Source organism: Lepidochelys kempii, chromosome 5, assembly GCF_965140285.1.
Source record: "Lepidochelys kempii isolate rLepKem1 chromosome 5, rLepKem1.hap1, whole genome shotgun sequence".
In the NCBI taxonomy this organism is placed as follows: Eukaryota; Metazoa; Chordata; order Testudines; family Cheloniidae; genus Lepidochelys; species Lepidochelys kempii.
In genome coordinates, this window is record NC_136384.1 from 51,430,382 (window position 1) to 51,445,860 (window position 15,479).

The following is a 15,479-nucleotide window of genomic DNA, read 5'->3' on the forward strand; positions in this document are numbered from 1 at the left end:
TCGGGCATGTTGCCTCATTACAGGTCATTTTGACTACTCACATGAATAAAACAAGCAGGATTTGATTTATAGAAAACTATATTTTTCCACTTGGGGGGTACAAAAGGGAAATAAAAGGCCTGATCCTGAGAAGTGATGAGCACTTGGAACTTCAAAAGTCAAGCAAAATGTAATGAAAAGAAAATGCTTCAGTGATATACTATGAACTATATAATATGGAATTGATCTTGATTCACTCGTGCTTTGGAGAGGCCTTCCTCCTAGGGGGAACATAAGCATCTTCCACCAGGTGGTACCCACCCAAAATGTTCCACCAGGGCAGGAAGCTTTAAAGTGAAACTGGCAGAGGATCTGCACTGATAGAGGTTCTATGGGAATATACATCCCCTGGCTGCACTGGGCACACCCTTCCCCAGCCATTGTTACCCCCCTTTTGAGCCTGCACCGGTTAATTATCAGTTCCCTCTTAGGTACACTTTACACCATCAGGAGCCCTGTGCTCAAGGATAGATGTATAAATATGTTTGTTTGTACCAAAAGACCACAATTCCAACAGAAACCCAATTCATGATACTGTAATTCATCATAGATTGATATGTTAAACAAGAATTACATATCCCATAACAATAAAATATTCCTAAATCTTGTTCATTGAAGCTTTGTGTACTATAGATCCTATCATTCTGAGGAGGCATCTCAAAATTTGCCAGTGTATCAACAGCAACAACAGTCCCGTGGGGCTGACAGCCAACAGGCAAAGTAAGTAACACAGCGTCTACACAAATACAGTGTCACCCTAACTACATTGACTTAAGCACTATGCCTCTCATGGAGATGGAGTTATTAAGGCTATGTACACACTACCAGTAGTGTCAATATAAGTTATGTTGCTCAGAGGTCTGAATAAGCCACCTCCTGAGCAACGTAAATTACACCGACTTAAACTTCTCAACTGACATAGCTACTGCAGTTCGTGGGGGCTAGAGTAATTAAGTTGATGGGAGATCTCTCTCCCATCAGCTTAGAGAGTGTCTAGTGTAGCCACAGCCAAAGTTGATGTAGTAGGCAATTTACATAGGCAGGAGCACCATTGTAGTATAGACACTTCCAGAGATAGGTTGATGAGAGCTGCTTTGTTCAACCTAACTCTGTAGTGTAAACCAGGCCTAAAGATTTCTTGTCTTTAAGAAAGCTTGGAGTGCTCCAGCCACCTTATTAAACACAATCTCCTCCATCACAGTCTATGTTTCCTGTATATAATCTGAGTCACAACTTGAGTTTTCTGGAATTGGTTTTATATAACTAATGAATTCCCTGTTTCGCAACTGGTGGTGGGGTGTGGAGTGGAGCAGTGAGCAAGAGAGAAAATCTGTACTGGTCAGAGAAGGTGGTCTGGGGTTCTGCAGTACATTATGCTTGCTGCGGCTTGTGCTTGTAGCATGGCATCCTAGTCTGACCTAGCCAATTTATTCCTGTTTTGCCAGATCTCCCTTCCCAAAAGAAAATTCAACTTCTCTTTAAAAGTCCACAGAGAATATGCCTAAAAGTATAAAGAAAGCCTAGCACACACATATTTTAAACCCTTCCATTAAAAATTTCTTGCCTCCTCACTGAAAAGCCCCTGACTTGGATTTGCTCTTAATCTTTGAAGTGCCTCACAGAATCTTGTTCCAACAAAAACATCCCAAAGCATGCTGGATTCTTTAATCCCAGTAACCTTTAAACACAGGCAGCTGCACGAAGAGCTAACAAGGCAAGGAAAAAATCAGTACAGTCTAACTGGAACTGTTCTTCAGGCTTGTGACCACGCTTACTGTAAACGTACCATACCTAACAACATTTTGAAACATGAAATAAAACTGACTGTAACCCCAAAATGAGCTACATTAAGAGCTGAGCACATCTCTTATTTTTGACTGTAATAATAGTTTTTCTTCTTTCCAGTGTTGTAATTCATGATTTTTCCCTTTTACCTGATGCTGGAAGAAATAAAGTTAATGCACCTGCAGGTTCTCTAGTGACCGATCTATTTGGACTAATGTATCATGCTTTTTTCGATAAGAGCCTGCAGGCTACAATGGAAAATGTTTGGGCTCTTAAATAGCATTTCCATTCTTCATCACTTAAGTCAACAGAACGCCTGAGAAACAACGAGTGTGGACGTCCTGGTTGTATTGCAAACTGACCTATTTTGAATAAATCCCACAAATACCCTTTCAGCTGAAGAGCACAGACCTCTATCTTGCTACTGAAAGAAAAATGTACAGGTGAGTTTCTCCAGCAAACCCAGCTGAAACGTGTGAGAAACCATCTCATTTATTTCACCCCCGCATTAGCTTCATATCGCCACTGGATCCCAGAATGTAATTAACGTGGGAACAAACCCTATTTTCTTTTTAATAAACAAGAGTAATAAACTATCCTATCTATCTCCTGCAGCGCTCTTGGTAAAGTCAGCGAAGCGATAGTGGGGAGAAAGACGCTCCCAGAGAGGGAACACTGTTCGAGTACGGACAGCAAATTAAGTGGCTTTGAGCGGAAGGGTAGGATCCATCAAGATTTACAAATATTGAGGAAATTCCTTAGGGCTCAGCATTTTGGGTGCAGAACAACATAATGAATTTGGAGACCAGGTCAAGGGCCAGCTAAGTAATGGGGAGCTTTCTTCAACAGCTGTCTTACGGTGGGGGGCGGCCTTTCGGAGTCTGAGCTGTTTAAAATCTCATGCTTTATCCTAGCCACTTTCCCCACGCTGCTGGGCGCTAACTGAGCGGTAGTGCACTAACTTTCTGCCATTTAGTTCCTGCGCCACCGGCAGAGAATAGACACTGACGAGAAAGGGAGAGAGTTGCAAATACGCTGGAAAAGGGAAATGGCCCCAGCAGGACAAATGCACAGACAGAGGCAACCCCTAGCTCCCGCAATCCCGCAGAGCGACAACGCCCGGCGCGGGCGGGCGGGTCAGTGAGAGGAGAGGAGAGATTGGCGCTAGAGAGGAAGCGGCACATCCACACGGCTCTTACCTGCGGGACAGGCGCGTCTCCCGCCCCCGGGAGCCCGGCGGAGGATGAGCCGAGCTCTGTGCACAGGAATTCAGCGCGGCAGCGGCAGCAGAGAGCCCCAGCTCTGGAGACGCTTCACGCTGCTGCTGCTTTGCCACTCGCCTCCTCCTGCCCCAGCTGCCTCCGCAACGGCCGCCCCCGCGCTCTGCGCCCAGCCCCCCGCAAGGGGAGCAGCGGCGACGCTTCCCCGCCCGAGCGCCGCTGCCCGCCCCCGCCCCGTGGCACAGCCCGGAACGGTGCGTGTGCTGGGGTGCGGTGCGAGCCGGTCTCGGAGGCGGCGGGGGCATGCGGCGGGGGCAGCGCTGACCCCTCAAGGGCCCGAGGGACAGACCAGGACGGCTGGAGTGGGCAGCGCCCCCTAACCTCGCCTCTACTAGCCGCCTCCTGCAGCGTCCTGACGGCCCCTGCCCGCTCCCCCGGCGGGCTAAACGGCTCCGTCCCCTGAACGGACACGCGTCGGCCGCCCCTGCGCTGCTCCCCGGCACCGGTCACCTACCTACCCCTGGGGTCTAGACGCCCCTGTGACAACGCCTCACCGGCTGCACCCACCCTGTCTCTGCTCCCCCGTATGTCAAAGGACCAGGTCTCACCTCCCTGCTTACCGCCTTCTAAACAGCTACTTGCTGCCGGAAATCTGCCCCCTCCCACCTCAGCGTTATCAAAGGCCACCTGCCATTGGCCACCCCTCCCCTCGACCTGCCCCCTCCGCCTGCTTAAACTGCCACCACCCCCCCGCCCCTCCGCAAACGGCCAGTTCTGACCGGCCTGCCCCCCTCAGCCCCCTGACAGCGCTTCCTACTCAGCGGCCCTCTGGCGGCTGCTCTGCCCGCTCGCCTCGCTACTCAATGGCTGTTGCGGGGTTAGTGGTTGCCCTTCCCCCTCTGAGCAGCCCCTGTGGCTTCTCGCCCCAAACCCTCACACCTCACCGGCGGCCCAGCGCGAAGACGTAACCCGTGAACTTCATTTAAGCAAAGCTAATGGAAGCAGCCCCCGCTGGCGGGCTGCTCTTCTTTCCCTGCTTTCTCTCTACTGGGGGAGCCAATCGGGGATCAAGGCCCCTTGCGCCATGTGCTGCGCTCTTTAGGCACCCACTGCCTCAGAGGGTTCACAGCCTCAGCACATGACAAAAGGTGTTTTCACCAGCTGAATACAACACACGCAGGTGGGAGGCGAGAGACCAGCCCGTGCAGGAAAATAAAGCAGCAGTCACAGCGCAGCGCCTGCCTCGCCGCTGTCAAGTGTCTCCTGAGGCATCGCCAGTGGTGAGTTTTAAGGAGGGCTGTGAAGAAGAATCGTGTTGTGTTCCCTTTTGAAGTGCAAGTGATGAGGTCAGGTCAATCTTATGACTTATAATCTTATCTACGGCTTAGAACTGCGTGAATTGCTGTGAATAACGCACCGTGTTAACAAACATCAAGGTTGGGCGGGAATCGCATAATTTCTTCGTACTCTTGACGTCTGAAAAACCCGAGTTTTAAGACTGTCCAAGGACATGGTTGGCTGTTGTGCGCTGGCTCTTTAACGATCTCTGCTTACTTTTTCTCTCCAGCCTCCCACCTATCCCCACATTGTCAATACCAGCTCTCTATTGAACACACTAGGAAAAGCATAGGCACGCAGCACTCACTCTTTAGAAAGGTTACTGCTCTTCTCAGACCTGTTGTGGGGTGCGTTATATAAGACATGGGGGCGGTGTACACTTCTGGATGGTTCATCAGTGCTGCTGCTGGGAGCGTTTTCCCCACTGTAGCTACTGCAACTCTTTTACACACCCACTTGTTCTGGCTCCTGACCTTGTATGCCTTGCTCATTAGTTTGCTAAGGATAGCAGAGATAAGAGTCTTTTTAAAAAGAAAGAATAAACTACTTCAACAGTTCGGAAAAGTGAACTTTTAGGAATATTGTTAGATTTGTTAGAAGTATTTTGCATATTTTTGTTCCTTTTTAGCTACGTTTTAATAAATATAAACATAATAATTGCTAGTATGTTGTTTGTTATATTAAAACCAAGAAAGGGTGACATATCAAATAAGGGAATATAGCAGTGTTGAGGAAGTATTAGTTAACTTACTGTAAGTATACATATTATTATAAAGATGATGTCAATGTTTATTATCAGTCCATTCCACTTATTTGTCTTTTGGATGATCCATAGCACTCCTACCTTTTTAGCTCCTTTTAAATATTACCCACACAGTACCAAGAGCTTCTTCATAGGAAAAGTGGAGCCATTCTTCTCTTGAGTAGTTAAAGAATTTATAAATAACTATTAAACTTACCACTTATTCATCATACTTTAGAAACAAGCATATAAACACAAAAATATACATTATTTCTTTAAAGTAAACCATTCTTAATACTGTTCCTTATTTTGGTTTAGTTATGGTGAATAAAAAGATGTGAAGTTAACATTGCAAGAGTTAATTGCTTATTTGTGTAGAATAATACACTTTAACATTTTATGTATAAATATACATATTTTACTGTAATAGAACATTTGACAGTAATGAATCAATAAACTGTTAATAAAATATTTTCAAGAATCAGTTTTTACACAAAATTAACTTGCTTGTTTAAAAAAATGAAAGGGAAAGGATGTCTAAAGAGCTGTAGCCACCATCTGAGAAGGCTAAAGAGAGAAGAGCAGTAGCAGAGTACAGAGGAAAGCCATATCTTGAACAAAAAGAATCAAAACATAATCAAAGGTAACAATTCTCTTTTGAGATCCTGATGATAAACCACCACTCTGTCTGGAGTACAAAGCCATTAGAAGCTCTACATGGAATTATATTGGTACTCTCTGTCTATTTATAGACACCAAGTTTTCCATTCATCATGTAATTTATGTAAGTTATACTCAACTATCTTTGAACCATTTTTGTAATGTTGATTGCATCAAGTGAAACTTTTGGGCCTGATTTTCCTGTCATTTACACTGGTGTTACTTCATTTACTTCAGCAGAGTAACACTGGGCATGAACTTCATCCCCTGTGTCTTTTAAATAAATGTAACATTTTTAATTTACGCGTTTGGCTTTCAGGACCGATATTTTCTCTCTGGTGTTTGGTGTATTTTTTTAGTAGCTTAAATAAAAAATAACCCAATCCTATAACACTTAAAGAACTAGTCCACTCTGAGTACATTTCCTAGACCTGAAGAAGAGCTCTGTATAAGCTTGAAAGCTTGTCTGTCTTACCAATGGAAGTTGTCTGATAGAAGGTGGGTGTCCCAATATCTTTTATCTTTAGTCCTACTGAAGACAGTAGGATTACTTGCATGAGTAATAGCTACAAGTGAGGGCACATGGGTCTTTCAAATAATATTAGAGTATGTTGCACAATAAATAAATAAAATCTTGCTCCATTGACATGTCTGTTGGCAGAATTTACCTTTAAATTTCCTGTACTATAAGCCAAGTGATAGGGCTACAGCCTAAGCTAGTTCATTAGAGCTACATGGCTTTACACCAGTTAAGTATCTGACTCATAGCATTTATTAACTCTTGTCAGCATTTTGCTTCTTGTAGAGTGAACCATGTGGCCCAAATATAGTATGGGAATGTCTAGAGTTTATTTTTCCCCCTCAGATGTGTGTACTGGTACCAAAACTAAAGATTGTAAAATAATACACATCTAGACAATATGACATTGTAGCACTAGGCATATCAGTATAATCAGACTGTAGCAAAGGACTCCTCCTAATCCATGTTATAAAATACCTGTTCCTATGTAATAAATTCTGGTCAAGGATTCTGTTTTTTGATTAAGACAAAAAATGTATATATCATGTCAAGACATCAGCAGTTATTTTCTGTGTTTAAAGGCTCATATTTGAAATCCATACACAAACCACTCAAGGTTTTACTATAAAGCTTTTTTTTTCTGAGAAGTTATTTTTATCGATCTGCATTCAGCCACCGTAGCCATCTTGCCAAATGGCAAATTCAACAAATGAAGGATGTGGATTTCTTTCATATAAAGGAAATATAAAATATTGTGTGAAAGTAATTATTATTTAAATTATAGCAGAAATACATATGTTTGTCCTTTTAGCACACTTCAAGACTTTCTAAGGAAAACTGAAAATGTATAGTAGAAAAGTAAATAATCAATTGTGCAATAGATAGTGTACCTGTGAAGATAAAAAAGAACAGAATTAGTAAGGGAAAAATCGGTTTTATATGAGCCCATGTCGAGAAAGACAATTATTTGATGAAAGGCACTGAGTCTTAAGACTCTGTCGAAGTCAATTTAATTGATTGAAATAGCAGATAGCCCCAAAGTATTTTTTAATAAAACAATCACTCCATTCTGAGATGAACCCTCTGTGTGGTTAGTGATCTAATCAGAAACTAAAAATTAGAAACACTCATGTTAGTTTTTTTTTTTTAAGTGGAATATCTTTAAATTTGTGAGCATTTTCTTGACAACCTGAACTCTTCACTGAAAGAGGATGCTGGTTTATGCTTGAGAATTTCTCAACATCAAAAAATGACAAGAAGGCTAGGCAAAGAGATTAGATCACTGATTCTTGTATTCTCATACTTCATAAAATTGAGAGTTTCTTTCAAGCAGGCTTTACCAAAATAATGTATTGGAGATTCAGTGCAACGCTTTATTAAGACTTGCTGCCGCCTCACAGAAAACTTTGAAATACATTGGGGATTAGTTTAGCCCAATATAACTCCACTGGTTTAAATGAAGTTACTCTATGGATTAAATTGGTCCATTCTATTTAGAGGCAATTGTGCTTGTATGAAGTGCAAACTTCATATTTTTCACTTTGCTTTTTAATGACTATTTGCATTCAACTAGTATGTTAGTTTCTTAAGAGTTCATCTGCTCCTGCTGTTTTTTCTTCCCCTAAAGTCACAGCCTAGTCCTTTGTTTGTTGACATCACTATTAGTAGCTGTGAAAATACTTACCACACTGTAAAAAAGGGATTGTGGGACTAACGTTATACTGGGCCTTCCTCTACACTGCCACCCCATGGTAGGACTGTGTGAGAGGCAGTTTTGTTTTTTGTTTTTAAATGTGTTACAAGTCAATATCTAGAATGATGTAGGTTTCAGAGTAGCAGCATGTTAGTCTGTATGCATCCGATGAAGTGAGCTGTAGCTCATGAAAGCTTATGCTCAAATAAATTTGTTAGTCTGTAAGGTGCCACAAGTACTCCTTTTCTTTTTAGAATGATGTAGTAGTTAGATGACTGAACATAGTGGGTAGCAAGATGTTGCTGTCCACCTTCCAGTCTTCTAATTGTGCACGTCTCCACCATACATGAGATACAGTGACTTTCCACTCTCAATAGAATAGAGCACTCTGTGGGATCCATGAGTATTGAAGACTGTTGACAACCAAAGAGAAGCAGCCATTAGAGGAATGCCCCTTAAAAAGTGGAAAATCCATTCCAATTGTTACAGATGTTAATGTTACTCAGACCAGCATTAAATTCCCCATCACAACACTACTCCCTGAAAAGGGAATACCAGAGCTAAAGTGCAGTTAAGGCAGTGGTTCTCAAACTTTTGTACTGGTGACCCCTTTCACATAGCAAGCCTCTGAATGTGACCCCCCCCCTTATAAATTAAAAACACTTTCTTATATATTTAACACCATCCTTATAAATGCTGGAGGCAAAGCAGGGTTTGGGGTGGAGGCTGACAGGTCCTGACTCCCAGTTTAAGAACCCCAGAGTTAAGGGATCAATAGCAACACAGCACAAGAGCTGGTAAAGTTGAGGGTCTATGGGATAGGGTCTCAGTTTCCTATGGTTCTTTCACCTAAGCAGCAGTTCCCTTTCCATGAGGCTGCAATTCAATGTAACTGAAACCATGGAAGGATGTTACTTGTATTTTTAAGTACCCTTTTCTCCACCAGAAGTTTTATCTATGGGAAAAAGGGGTTCTGTGACTTCCGGGGAAGAATAATCAGTAAGAACAGATGAACTTCTAAGAATCAAATACTGTTTTCTTGCAAATGTCTTTGGTAATAAAAACTAAAGAAGAAAACACAGAAAACCACTGACCTATTTGATAGGCAGAATGGTTTATAAATAATGGTTTGTTTGTTTTTTTAAAAATATTTCCATTTGGTATCAATAGCTCATTAAGTTTAATTGCTAAAGGAAAATACTTTGCACTAGGTTTGCTAAATTAGCCATGGACTTTCTAAAATATGTAAATCAGGATGGAAGAATTTGGATTTTTCATGCGACCTGCCTTTTCAAGCCAGTCCTAATTCAGCACAGTACTTAAGCATGTGCTTATATCAATCTCTGTTCAGCACAATACTTAATTCCATTTCAGGAAAGCATATTTATTCGGGAATGCACTCAAGCACATACTTGCATTCAATTTAGTCAATGAGAATTAAGCACATTCATGACTGGGGGGGCCTAAATCCCTGTATCCTGTTTGTTTGATCAGAGCAGTCACTCTAAATATTGATAAGTCTCAAGGCATTGTTTTAATTAATAAGGTGGGAATTGAAAAAAGGGGAAGATTCTTTAATCGCTGTGTATCTACACAACAACTGGGAGGTGTAATTCTCAGTTTGGGCAGATGTATACACACTAGCTTTGCTTGAGCTAATGCCTAAAAGTAGCAGTGTGACAGTTATAGCATGGGTGACCACTCAGGCTCACCATCTGAGTACAATCCCACCTGAAAGGTCTGGGTCATCTGTGCATAAACCACTGTAGTGACAGGTTTCAGAGTAGCAGCCGTGTTAGTCTGTATTCACAAAAAGAAAAGGAGTACTTGTGGCACCTTAGAGGCCAACAAATTTATTTGAGCATAAGCTTTCATGAGCTACAGCTCACTTCATCGGATGCATTCAGTGGAAAATACAGTGGGGAGGTTTATATACATAGAGAACAAGTGAGTGGCTCTTGGTCTTTGTTATTTTCTACGGAACTTTCTTGCTCTAATTCAGTGGTTCTGAACCAGGGATATGAGTACCCGTAGGGGTACGCAGAGATCTTCCAGGGGGTAAATCTACTCATCTAGATATTTGCCTAGTTTTACTACAGGCTACATAAAAGCACTAGCAAAGTCAGTAGAAACTAAAATTTCATATCGACAAAATGAGGAAGTAAGGAATTTTTCAGTAATAGTGGGCTATGACCCTTTTGTATTGTTATGTCTGATTTTGTAAGCAAGTAGTTTTTAAGTGAGGTGAAACTTGGAGTATGCAAGATAAATCAGACTCCTGAAAAGGGTACAGTAGTCTGGAAAGACTGAGAACCACTGCTCTAATCTTCTGTTTTCTTTTTCTGATGTGATAGATCAAGATAAATATTGTAGCCCTCCTCTCCACTTCAAGGTATGGAAAGGATCTGAAAATTTTAGAAGAAAGGGTACAGAGCTACTTACTGTCTCTAATCCACCACTACCTCCTCCAAATAGCCATAGCTTTTGGGGTTCCACAGGATTTCAGGGGGAGTGGCTGGCTAGAGGTTGGAGCAGAAGCTCTATCTAAATATTAAGACTCCGATACCATGCCCAGCATTGTGATATCTGATTCTGTCTGAACTTGACCCTGGGTTTCTGGTGAACAGCATTAACTTTTGAACCATTCATTTTTATCGCACTCAGAAGTCGGTCAAGGGTATGTTGCCAAGTGAAAGATCACAGACCAGGGCATGCAGAGGGATTGTCATACGTTAGGATGATCTGAGAACCATGGGTTTGGATCAGGACTTTGCTCCCTTAGCTTCAGGGTTTTCAAAGTTAGAAGGCCTTCACCTTCACCCTTCCATATAATTAGATTTTGATCTAAAAGACTCCACACAATAGGACATCCATCCAAGGCTCTGGACACACGTTTAATAACACAAATAGTTTACTCGTATAAATCTGTGGCCATTAGCTCATTTCTTAAGTGGATAGCAATGCATCAGGTTTTGTGCCTCTTCAGTCTAATGAATCATTAAATGTAACCTTTCCCATTCTGTAAGTGTCTTGTGAAGTAGGGGATGATTTAAGTCCTGTGCTCATGTCAAATACACTAGTTTCGAAGATCTTGTGTTACATACCACTACTTTTGATAAGGAATAAGTAATTTGTATTTAGTAATACATTTCTCTTATTACAGCTTTCTGTGAGTAAAGTCATTTTGCCCAAGAAAAGGAACATAAATCCTGAAAATATTTGAGTTGTCTACCTATTGAAGTAGCCTAATCGTGTCAATCAGAAAAGTAATTGTTCTGCTTTATCAGAGAAAAGTTGGTATACGTTATATAGGAGTAGATGTGTAAAATCCTCTCTAATGACAGCAACCAGGAAAAGTAAACAAATCACCCCTGCATGACACAAGTCATCTCACAACCATTCACTAGCTAAATATTCATCATGTGGAAGAAATTTTGCATACTTTTACTAGTTGAATTGCACATTTCACTGAGTAAAGTACAAGGTCTATGCCCCACTTAATTTTTCTAAGATCATTTGAATTACTATTAATATTATCACATACTGTTCCTGATAATACATAGCATGTACTAGAAGATGAACAACTCTTGGAGCTACTGAATACAACTGAGGCCTTTTCAATCCCGAAGTAGGGCTGAAGATTAACTGGTCCATCAATAATTGGATAAAATAGTGAAGCTAATAAACAATAGATTCTGGTTGGATTCCTAGTTCAATTCTTGGAGATTTACATAACAGCAATAATGATAAGTACTCACATTTATAACACACTCATCCTGACAGAGACCATTGTGCTTTAAAACAAATTAAATAGAGGGAGTCCATGGTAACAGGCTATATAGTTTGCTTTAGCTTTGAAAGAGCCACTCAAGACTGGGAATCAAGGCCATAACCATAGCAGGGCAGCTGCCCAGGGCATGAAGCTGTGAGGCTGGAAAAATGAAAAAACCCAACAGTAGGGAGCGCAAATATGCTTGCTTACCCCCAGCCCTGAAATGCTTAGTTACAGCATTGCTGGGGACTTAGAGGCCTGCTCCAGCATTGAAGGATTTCCTGTAGAAATATCTGTTTCAGCCATGAAAGGCTGTCTAAATTGCAGGCTGGGCTTAATCAGATACTTGCTTCAGTTGATATACTCCTCTGGATGCTTGTCTTAGAAAGAGGACTGCTCTGGAATTCAAAGAAGGAGGTCATTTGAGAAGCCTGGGGGAGGTTTGTTGCAGTTATGAAAGATCCAATCTAAACTGGGAGTTTAACACAGGCAGAGCCTTTCTGTAGTAGAGATTGACTTAGTCCAACTAGCTAGAAAAGCTTGGTTTTAGGCAGAAGTCTGCAAGCAGCTGAGAATACTTTGTTCAGGATGAAAGCTTGGTGTGACAGTGCACTCCACAATGTTTTATGGAAATATGCTTATGAGAGTGTAAATAAGATGTAACTGGAATAGGCTTTATGCAAAAGGTCTCTTGTAAGGTATCATTACAAAACTTATAATCTACTGTGTGTGTTCATCCTGTTTATATGTATGTATCATTCTTGTATCTGAAGCTAGAAATATAAAGTATAACTCTGAGGTACTATTGTAATTATGCAAAGCGTGGGCCATTGATGATGTTTTAGAATCTTGATGGCTCCCATTGATTAGGACAATTGGTTGTCTGTTTATTTGACAGCCTTCCCATGTTCATGTAAGCCAGCCCAGGAAGAATGGTGGAATCCGTCTTAAACCTGGTGCTTTTCCATATAGCAGGAGGGGTGGGGAGCCAGAGAGACAAAAGATTCCTGCCTTGTGCCAAAGCTAAAAAAGAGGGTGGAAGAGAACAAAGGAGGCTGCCAGTCATGAGAACACCTCTAGTTTCCACCTAAGATGTCTGCTGGAATTCACAAGGACTGTACCAGATGAAAGGATTGGGTTCAGACTAGAAAGGAGTCTAGTCTGTGAAAGAAGCTTATTGGAACATCTCTGAGGGTGAGATTTTACCTGTAAACAGTTTCTTAATGTATTAGACTTAAACTTGCATGTTTTGCTTTATTTTGCTTGGTGACTTACTTTGTTCTGTCTGTTATTACTTGAAACCACTTAAATCCTACTTTTTATACTTAATAAAATCACTTTTGTTTATTATTGAACCCAGAGCAAGTGATTAATACTTTGGGGAGCAAACAGCTGTGCATATCTCTCTATCAGTGTTATAGAGGGTGGACAATTTATGGATTTACCTTGTATAAGCTTTATACAGAGTAAAACGGATTTATTTGGGGTTTGGATCCCATTGAGAGCTGGGTGTCTGGGTGCTGAAAATAGGTGACCTGCTGAGCAGTTTTTGGTTAAAATCTGCAGCTTTGAGGATCAGACCTGGGTCTTTGTTGGAATAGGCCAGGGTGTCTGGCTTAACAAAGCAGGGTTCTGGAGCCCCAAGCTGGCAGGGGAAATGGGCTCAGAGGTAATTCCAGCACGTCAGGTGGCAGTCCCAAGGGGGGTCTCTGTGACTGAACCCATCACACTTGGTTTGAGTCTTTTTTTGTAGTGGTGGTTTTATTTTATGTATTTATTTGTACTTTAGTTTAAATCCATAAACTTGGAAGCCTGGAAGGGACCCTGATAAATCATCTAGTCCAATCCCCCACACTGAGGAAGGACTGAGTGTTATATATCAGGGGTTCTCTTAGGGGGTTGCAAGGTCATTACATGGGGCAGGGGTTGCAAGCTGTCAGCCTCCACCCTGAAGCCCCACTTTGCCTCCACCATTTATAATTGTGTTAAATATAAAAAAAGTTTTTCATTTATAAGGGGGTCGCATTCATAGGCTTGCTGTGTGACAGGGGTCACCAATACAAAAGTCTGAGAACCACTGTTATATATCATACCTTGCAGGTGTTTGTCTAACCTGATCTTAAAAACCTCCAGTGATGGAGATTCTGCAACCTCCTGAGGTAGTTTGTTCCAGTGCTTAACTACCATTACACTTAGGAAGCTTTTGCTAACCTAAATCTCCCTTGCTGCAAGTTAAGACCATTAGTTCTTGTCCTGGCTAAGGAGAACAATATATCACTGTCCTCTTTATAACAACCTTGTACATACTTGAGGACTATTGTGTCCTCCCTCCATCTTCTCTTCTCCAGACTAAACAAACCCAATTTTCCCCCCACCCCAATCTTTCCTCATAGTCATGTTTTCTAGACCTTTAATAATTTTTGTTGCTCTCCTCTGAAATTTCTCCAATTTTTCCTGAAGTGTGGTGCCCAGACCTGGACGCAATACTTCAATTGGGGTTTTATCAGTGCTGAGTATATTGGAAGAATTACTTCTTGTGTCTTGCTTACAACAATCCTGCTAATACATTCTAGAGTAATGTTCACTTTTTTTTTGCAACAGCATTATACTGTGTACCCATATTTAGTTGGTGATCCACTATATCTCCCAGATCCTTTTCTGAAGTACTCCTTCTTTAGGCAGTTATTTCTCATTTTGTATTTGTGCAATTAATTAATCCTTCCTAAGTGTAGTACATGCACTTTTCCTTATTGAATTTCATCCTATTTAAGTCAGTCTGTCTCCAGTTTGTCAAAGTCATTTTGAATTTTAATCCTGTCCTCCAACGCGCTTACAACCCCTCCAAGCTTGATCCCCTCCCCCAACTTTATAAGTGTACTCTTTATGCCATGAGCCAAATCATTTATGAACATATTGAATAGAACCAGACTCAGGACAGATCCCTGTGGCACACCACTCAATATACCCTTCCAGCTTGATTATGAATAATTGATAACTACTCTGAGTATGGCTTTCCAGTCAGTTGTGTACTCACCTTATAGTAATTCCTCTAGGCTATATTTCTCTCGTTTGTTTCTGAGAAGCTCAAGTGAGACAGTATGAAAAGCCTTATTAAAGTCAAGGTATTTAACATCTACTGCTTTTTGCCTCTCCCATCCCCATCCACAAGACTTTTTACTCTGTCAAAGAAAGATATTAGGTTGGTTTGACATGATTTCTTCTTGAAAAATCCATGTTGACAGGTACTTATTACCTTATTTTCTTTTTGGTGCTTACAAATTGATTGGTTTCAGAGGGGTGGCCGTGTTAGTCTGTATCAGCAAAAACAACAAGGAGTCCTTCTAGCATCTTAGAAACTAACAAATTTATTTGGGCATAAGCTTTCGTGGGCTATAATCCACTTCATCAGATGCATGGAGCGAAAAATACAGTAGGCAGGTATAAATATACAGCACATGAAAAGATGGGAGTTGCCTTACCAAGTGGGGAGTCAGTGCTAACGACGCCAATTCAATCAGGGTGGATGTGGCCCATTCACAACAGTTGACAAGAAGGTGTGAGTATCAGAGGGCAAATTACTTTTTGTAGTGACCCAGCCACTCCCCAGTCTTTATTCAGGCCTAATTTGATAGTGTCAAGTTTGCAAATTAATTCCAGCTCTGCAGTTTCTTGTTGAAGTCTGTTTTTGAAGTTTTTTGTTGAAGAACGGC

General features: G+C 41.5%; 1 protein-coding gene across 3 annotated transcripts in view; it reads right to left on the bottom strand.

Moving 5' to 3' along the window:
* Nucleotides 1-15,128, bottom strand: part of ANKRD34B (ankyrin repeat domain 34B) — a 31,932-nt gene extending 16,804 nt beyond the window's left edge. Inside the window, exon 1 of one of the 3 annotated variants that reach the window (XM_073344361.2) lies at nt 4,690-15,128. The gene's annotated coding sequence lies outside the window, so the exon portion shown is untranslated. Of the gene's footprint in view, nt 1-3,023; nt 3,671-4,461 lie in introns of those variants that run through there. The other 2 variants (XM_073344360.2, XM_073344359.1) reach the window with 2 other exon arrangements.
* Between the last annotated feature and the right edge of the window lie 351 nt (nt 15,129-15,479).